Here is a 9,179-nt window from a genome sequence, read left to right on the forward strand (position 1 = left end):
ACTTAAAAATTTTTTAATAATAATAATAAAAAAATTAGGCTTCCCTGAGAGCTCAGTTGGTAAAGAATCTGCCTGCAATGCAGGAGACCCTCCTTCAATTCCTGGGTTGGGAAGATCTGCTGGAGAAGGGATAGGCTACCCACTCCAATATTCTTGGGTTTCCCTTGTGGCTCAGCTGGTAAAGAATCTACCTGCAATGCGGGAGACCTGCGTTCAATCCCTGGGTTGGGACGATCCCCTGGAGAAGGGAAAGGGTAACTACTCCAAGAATCCCATGAGTTGGACAGGACTGAGTGACTTTAACTTTCAAAAAATAAAAGTTTTTAAATTTAAAATAAAATTACTGGTAACAAAAGTAATTTTATATCAAGAAGGACACTGACAAACTGGAATGAGTTCACAGGAGAGGAAATCAGGATGATGAAAGAGTCCAGAAACCACAGCATAAAAGCAATAATTGAAGAAGGGGCTATGTTTTGATTGAGCAAGAGAGCAATCTTTGACTACCTGAAAAGGACCATCATTAGAAGAGCAAATGGGCTTATTCTTTTATGCTTAGGAGCCAAATTCATCTTGAAAAGCCCAAGAATGTCTTGCTAAATATAAGAAATATTTCTAAACATTTGAATAGTCCAAGGATGGTTCATGATACTTCAGAAGTTCACAAAAATAAAACCAAGACTTTTTATTTCAGTGAGTTACATTATTTACAGTAGAAAGCTTGCTACCTACTCCTACTGAATTCTGTGAATCTGTGATTCCTTAGGATAAATGAATGGCATCAACAAGTTCAGGAAAGGAATTTGTCCATCACTGTGGCTGGAGAAGTGAGGAATGTCATTTTGGAGAGTATGAGATTTGAGTTTGGACATGAATTCATTGATTCATTCAACAAATACTTAGTGAGTATCTACTAATTGCCAGGCTCTGACAGTAAAATGGTGAGCAATGCAGAAACAGTCTCTCATGGAATGCGGCAGGCATTCCAAATAACAGCACAAATATGATGACAGACCATGAGATATAAAAGGAAAAAAGTACTGTGAACCTAATCATGTATAGCAAGGAGATCTGATATAATCTGGAGGTAAAAGCATCTTTGAAGAGGTAAAGTTGAATTATCAGCAGGATTAGATGGCGGATTGGAGGGTGGTAAGAGTTGTTGAACCAATGGCAATTTTAGGAACAAGTTCTTAAAGACAGTCAGGTACTTGGGATGGTGAGAAAAGACATGACCAAAAGAATCATAAGTTTGATTGAATAAAAATCACACATGAGTCTTGTTTGAGGGAAAAGATCATGTCAAGTGTTGGAGTCTAGTAGAAATCAGAATGTAAGCTCTATGGATTTGGAAGTACCTACACTGAGTTGGAAGTAGTTGCACTATTCAAGTGCAGAGACTCCAGACACAAACCCCTGTGATTAGATTACAATTGGTATAATCAATATATATTTCTTCTGCAAATTTTTTTCTAAACATCAATAGGAAATTGATCCCCCAGCCATAGAATCCACTTCCTGAAAGAATCCTGGTTCTAATTATTCAGATCACTGCTAAAGGCAAATATGCTACATCAGATGAACAACAGATGCTACAACAGATGAACAGGTGAACAAGCAGTTACATAATACAGAAAAGATTCATGCTGGGATGCCATTTCTAAAAACTTTGAACCTAGAAATTTAGAAACTAGGAACCTAGAAAATTTTAATATTTTGCTGACAGTTAATTTTTTAAAACATTTAAATATGTATTTTAAAGAATTTGAATTTTTGTGCAGGAATTAAAAAAAAATGCAACTTCCTAGCTTAGCTCAGCAAATAAGAGATACCGGTTTCAAGGCTTCAGATGACGCAAGCATTAGTAGTTTATCTAGATATATTGCTAATTTGGCAGTACTTTAGTGTTCCAGAAATGGAAATACAAAGCGGTGCAGATGAAACAGAGGTAATCAATGTACCATATTGCATCTGTGGCAATGGTTAGAGATGATGGTATCGGCAGAGAATAAAACATTACATACTGTTTTGCTAGCAGGCAAGGTTTAGACTATGAACATAATTTAAATTTCTTTACCATAATAAAATTAAAACATACCCTCAAGCTTGTTGAAAATAGGTGGTGTGTTAGTACTCAACTGTTGACAACTAAAACACTACTATAATGCCAGCAATGTAATCTATACTTAGACTAATAATTTACAAAATAATACTTTGTGGAGGAGAACACAGGACTCCCAGATCTTTAAAACTATTTCTGAAAAAATGCATTCTTTAAAATTTTACCTGTCATTTCTTCAAATCAGAACAGTTGCCAGTGGGGCTAAAATAAATTTCATGTTTTGAATAATTAACTAATTTTGTCCAAATTCTTGATTTGAAAAACTGAACATAAATCATATTCATTAACTTTTACCTTAATTGATATAGTATAATCAGAAGATAAAATTTATAAACTTTTCCCTCTTTTTGTCATATCATGATATTATTTTAATAGAATGTTGCAATTAAAGACTGGAATTTAAAGTGAAAGTGTTAGTTATTCAGTCATGTCCTACTCTTTGTGACCCCATAGGGTGTAGCCTGCCAGGCTTCTCTGTCCATGGAATTCTGCAGGCAAGAATACTGGAGTGCGTTGTCATTTCCTTCTCCAGGGGATCTTCCCAACCCGGGGATCAAACCTGGGTCTTCTGCATTGCAGGCAGATTCTTTACCAGCTAGCCACCAGGGAAGCCCTGGAATTTAAAACGTATATCATTTTTTTTTTTAATCCTGGAATGAAGGAATTCAAAAGACTTGAAAGATTAATAAATTTAACTACATAAAGTTTAAAAATTTGTACATGGGGAAAGATATGATGGTGCCAATGAAAAAAAGTCAAACTGAAAAAATCTTGCAAAATAAAAATAATTTCTTAATATGAGTAAGAATATAAAAAGATAATTCACCCAAAAATATATAAATAGAAATAAACACATGGAAAGAAGCTGAACTTTAGTCATACTTTATAATAAGATTGTTTATTTAAAAATTTTATAGTAACTATTAATAATTTTAGTATAAAAAAAATCAACCACTTTTTATCTAGATTTGATTATAAACTTGTTTGATAATGTCCAGGGTTGATGAACATGTAGGGAAACAGCAACTGTCATATTCTTTTATTGAGAGTATACATTATTCATTCCATTAAGATACCAATTTAACATTATCTATTGAAATGTGGAAATTTTGTTTGGTTCCATTTCTGGGGATTTCCCCTAAGATATATTTATACAGAGCACATAGATATGTCTAAGGATATGTATTCCAGCATTATTCATAATGGAAATAGCCAAAATGCTTATCAATAGGTCACTAATTGAAGAAATGATGAAATGTACATAAAATGGAATTCTATACTGTTATTTCAAAGAATGAGGTTGCTTTATATATACTGACTTAGTAAGATACTGGCACTCTGTTTAAAGTGGATAAAAAGCAGTTTCCAGAACAGCATGTAAGGTATGATTTCATTTGAGAGGCAAAAATAAATATATATGTAATGCATTTGTATGTGCACAAAAAGTGATTTTAAGTAGACATACCACATGTTACATCTGATGAAAACAGAATTGAGAAAGTGGGGGTAGTAATTTTTATGTTATATAATTTTTCCTCTTTGAACTTTTATGAACATCTATTATAGATACTTGTAAAATATTTTAAAACATATGTGGCACATTAGGAATACAAGCAACATTACAAAAGAAAAAGTGTATCAGTTTAATGAGTGAGTTACTAAGGTGACTGTTAGCTTCTTGAACTAAAGATCCGTATCTGATTTGGCTCCAAAGCTTCCAAGTGTTTTGTATGGTACCTACACATAAATAGCCATAAAACCATGCAGTCCATAAAAACTCTTCTTTTTTTTACTGGAAACATTTTCCCTCTCAGGTCTGAATGTTTAAATCTTATCCATTCTTCAAGGCCTGACTCAAATACCAGCTCAGGTTGAGACATAATTATCATTTATTGATTGCCAGCTCTAGATCTGGCATTACTCTATGTGCTTCCACATGTTTTGTCTCTCTTCATTGTTTAAAATCTTCATAAAAATTCTGTGACAGATGTGAGTCTTTGTCACATTTTTATTTGCATATAAAAACTAGGCTTAGCAGTTATGAGGCTTACTAAGTGTCTCATATGTCATAGAAAGAGGCAAAGGCAAAAGAGGAAACCAGGTCTCTGAGGTCGAAATTCTGGATTCATTCCACTGTACTTCTTCATGGACTTCACCCTGATTCCTCAAACAGCAAGTGATATTTTCCAATAGTTCAACCCTTGCAGTGTGTGAAAATCACCAAAGAATATTTTTTCAGTTTTTTTATTGTGCTAAAATATACATAACATAAAATTTATCTTAACCATTTTAAGTATACAGTTCAGTGGTACTAAATACATTCATAATGTGCAACCATCGCTAGCATCCATCTCCATAACTATTTTCATCTTGTAAAACTGAAACTCTATACTCAAATAATAACTGTCCATTCTTCCTTCCCCACAGCTCCTGGCAACCACCATTCTACTTCCTGTCTATGATTTTAACTAGTGTAAGTATTTCATATAAGTGGAATCATTCAATGTTTATCTTTTCATGACTGGTTTGTTTCCCTTAGGATAATGTCCCCAGGTTCACTCACATTGCAGTATATGTCAGAATATTCTTTCTTTTAAGAGTAAATAATATTCCATTATATGTGTATTACCACATTTTGCTTACCCATTCATCTTTCAAGGGACACTTGGGTTGCTTCCCTGTTTTAGCAGCTGTGAATGATGCTGCCATGAACATGGACATACAAATATCTCTTAAAGTACCTCTTTTCAGTTATCTTGGATCTATATCCAGAAGTTGAATTGTTGAATTATCAGTTCAGTTCAGTTCAGTCACTCAGTCACGTCTAACTCTTTGCGACCCCATGGACTGCAGCATGCCAGGCTTCCCTGTCCTTCACCAACTCCCAGAGCTTGCTCAAACTCATATCCCTCAAGTCGGGATGCTATCTAACCATCTCATCCTCTGTTGCCCCCTTCTCCTCCCGCTTTCAATCTTTCCCAGCATCAGGGTCTTTTCGAATAAGTCAGTTCTTCACATCAGGTGGCCAAAGTTTTGGAGCTTCAGTTTCAACATCAGTCCTTCGATGAATATTCAGGATTGATCTCTTTTACGATTGACTGGTTTGATCTCCTTGCAGTCCGAGGAACTCTCAAGAGTCTTCTCCAACACTGCAGTTCAAAAGCATCAATTCTTCAGTGCTCAGATTTCTTTATAGTCTAACTCTCACAACCATAAATGATTACTGGAAAAACCATAGCTTTGACTAGATGGATCTTTGTCGGCAAAGTAATGTCTCTGCTGTTGAATATGCTGTCTAGGTTGGTGTTAGCTTTTCTTCCAAGGAGCAAGTGTCTTTTAATTTCATGGGTGAAGTCACCATCTGCAGTCATTTTGGAGCCCAAGAAAATAAAGTCTGTCACTGTTTCCATTGTTTCCCCATTTATTTGCCATGAAGTGATGGGACTGGATGCCATGATCTTAGGTTTTGAATGTTGAGTTTTAAGCCAGATTTTTCACTTTCCTCTTTCACTTTCATCAAGAGGCTCTTCAGTTCCTCTTCACTTCCTGCCATAATGGTGGTATCATCTGTATATCTGAGGTTCTTGATATTTCTCCCAGCAAACTTAATACCAACTTGTGCTTCATCCAGCCGGGCATTTCGCATGATGTACGCTAAGTAGAAGTTAAATAAACAAGGTGACAATATACAGCCTTGACATATTCCTTACCCAACTTTGAACCAGTCCATTGTTCTATGTCAGGGTTCTAAATGTTGCTTCCGACCTACATACAGGTTTCTCAGGAGGCAAGTAAGATAGTCTGGTATTCCCATCTCATAAAGAATTTTCCACAGTTTGTTGTGATCCACATAGTCAATAAAGCAGAAGTAGCTGTTTTTCTGGGACTTTCTTGCTTTTTCAATGATCCAATGAATGTTGGCAATTTGATCTGTGGTTCCTCTGCCTTTTCTAAATCCAGCTTGAACATCTGGAAGTTCTTGGTTCACATACTGTTGAAGACTCACCTGGAGAATTTTGAGCATTACTTTGCTAGTGTGTGAGATGAGTGCAATTGTGCAGTAGTTCGAACATTCTTTGGCTTGACCTTTCTTTGGGATTGGAATGAAAACTGACCTTTTCCAGGCCTGGGGCCACTGTTTTCCAAATAGGCTGGCATATTGAGTGCAGTACTTTCACAGCATCATCTTTTAGGATTTCAAATAGCTCTGCTGGAATTTCATCACCTTCACTAGCTTTGTTCATAGTGATGCTTCCTAAGGCCCACTTGACTTTGCATTCCAGGATGTCTGGCTCTAGGTGACTGATCACACCATCAAAGTTATCTGGGTCATTAAGATTTTTTTGTATAGTTCTTCTGTGTATTCTTGCCACCTCTTCTTAATATCTTCTTCTGTTAGGTCCGTACCATTTCTGTCCTTTATTGTGCCTATCTTTGCATGAAATGTTCCCTTGGTATCTCTAGTTTTCTTGAAGAAATCTCTAGTCTTTCCCATTCTATTGTTTTCCTCTATTTCTTTGCACTGATCACTGAGGAAAGAAAAAAGTGCAAGTGAAAGTGAAAGTTGCTCTGCTGCTGCTGCTAAGTCACTTCAGTCGTGTCCGACTCTGTGCAACCCCATAGACAGCAGCCCACCAGGCTCTGCCATCTCTGGGATTCTCCAGGCAAGAACACTGGAGTGGGTTGCCATTTCCTTCTCTAATGCATGAAAAGTGAAAAGTGAAAGTGAAGTCACTCAGTTGTGTCCAACTCTTTGTGATCCCATGGACTATACAGTCCGTTGAATTCTCCAGGCCAGAATACTGGAGTGGGTAGCTATTCCCTTCTCCAGAGAATCTTCCCAACCCAGGGATAAAACCCAGGTCTCCCACATTGTAGGCAGATTCTTTACCAGCTGAGCCACAAGGGAAGCCCAAGAATACTGGAGTTGGGTAGCCTACCCCTTCTCCAGCAGATCTTCCCAACCCAGGAATTGAACCGTGTCTCCTGCATTGCAGGCGGATTCTTTACCAGCTGAGCCACAAGGGAAGCCCAGAGCACTGAGGAAGGCTTTTTTATCTCTCCTTGCTATTCTTTGGAACTCTGCATTCAGATGGGTATATCTTTCCTTTTCTCCTTTGCCTTTAGAGTCTCAGCTCAGCTATTTGTAAGGCCTCCTCAGACAACCATTTTGCCCTTTTGCATTTCTTTTTCTTGGGGATGGTCTTGATCACTCTCTCCTGTACAATGTCATGAACCTCCGTCCATATTTTCAGGTACTCTATCAGATCTAATCCCTTGAATCTGCTTGTCACTTCCACTGTATAATCATAAGGGATTTGATTTAGGTCATATCTGAATGGTCCAGTGGGTTTTCCTACTTTCTTATATTTAAGTCTGAATTTGGCAATAAGGATTTCATGATCTGAGCCAGAGTCAGCTCCTGGTCTTGTTTTTGTAGACAGTATGGAGTTTCTCCATCTTCGGCTATAAAGAATATAATCAATCTGATTTCAGTGTTGACCGTCTGGTGCTGTCCATGTGTAAAGTCCGCTCTTGTGTTGTTAGAAGAATCATACGGTAATTCTATTTTTAATTTTTTGGGGAAAACATTGTACTGTTTCCCATAGTATACACCGTTTTGCATCCCCACCAATAGCACATAAGGGTTTCACTTTCTCCACATCCTCACCAACAATCATTATATTCTGCCTTTTAGACAATAACTGTTCCAACATGTATGAGGTGATATCTCATCTCACTGCAGTTTTGATTTTCATTTCCCTGAATATTGGTGCTATTGAGCATATTTTCATATCTTATTGGCCATTTGTACATTTTATTTGGGGAAATGTCTGTTTAAAGTTTTTGCCCATTTTGGGGGGACTTCCCTGGTGGCCCAGTGGTTAGGACTCTGCTTCTATTGCAGGAGGCCCGGGTTCATCCCATGGTGAGGGAATTAAGGTCCCACATGCCAGTTGATGTGGCCAAAAAGTAAAAAAAAAAAATTAAAACGTAAAGTTTTTGCCCATTTTTGAATCAGGTTGTTTTGTTGTTTAGTTTTAGTAGTTCTCTTTATGTACTGGATATTAATCCCCCATATATGATATGCAAATGTTTTCCCCCATTCTTTGAGTTGACCTTTTACCTTGTTGATATTGTCTTTTGATGCAGAAAATGTTTTCATTTTTGTGAAGTGCAATTTGGCTATTTTTTCTTTTGTTGCCTGTGCTTTGATGTCCTATCCAAGAATTCACCTCTAAATCCAGTGTTATGAAGCTTTTGCCCTATATTTCATCTAAGGGTTTTTTAATGGCCATTTGTTATTGGCGGGGGGAGAGGGCCCACATGGCTTGTGGGTTCTTAGTTCCCTGTCCAGGGATTGAACCTGGGCCACAGCAGTGAAAGTGCTGAGTCCTAACCACTGGAATTCCTTTGTCTAAGAGTTTTTATAGTTTCAGGAATTATTTTAAGTATTACAGTCTTTTCACGTGTACCCCAATGTTCATCGCAGCACTGTTTATAATAGCCAGGACATGGAAGCAACCTAGATGTCCATCAGCAGATGAATGGATAAGAAAGCTGTGGTACATATACACAATGGAGTATTACTCAGCCATTAAAAAGAATACATTTGAATCAGTTCTAATGAGGTGGATGAAACTGGAGCCTATTATACAGAGTGAAGTAAGCCAGAAGGAAAAACACCAATACAGTATACTAACGCATATATATGGAATTTAGAAAGATGGTAACAATAACCCTGTGTACGAGACAGCAAAAGAGACACTCATGTATAGAACAGTCTTATGGACTCTGTGGGAGAGGGAGAGGGTGGGAAGATTTGGGAGAATGGCATTGAAACATGTAAAATATCATGTATGAAACGAGATGCCAGTCCAGGTTCGATGCACGATACTGGATGCTTGGGGCTAGTGCACTGGGACGACCCAGAGGGATGGTATGGGGAGGGAGGAGGGAGGAGGGTTCAGGATGGGGAACACATGTATACCTGTGGCGGATTCATTTTGATATTTGGCAAAACTAATACAATTATGTAAAGTTTAAAAATAAAATA

Source organism: Bos mutus, chromosome 5, assembly GCF_027580195.1.
Source record: "Bos mutus isolate GX-2022 chromosome 5, NWIPB_WYAK_1.1, whole genome shotgun sequence".
Lineage (NCBI taxonomy): Eukaryota > Metazoa > Chordata > Mammalia > Artiodactyla > Bovidae > Bos > Bos mutus.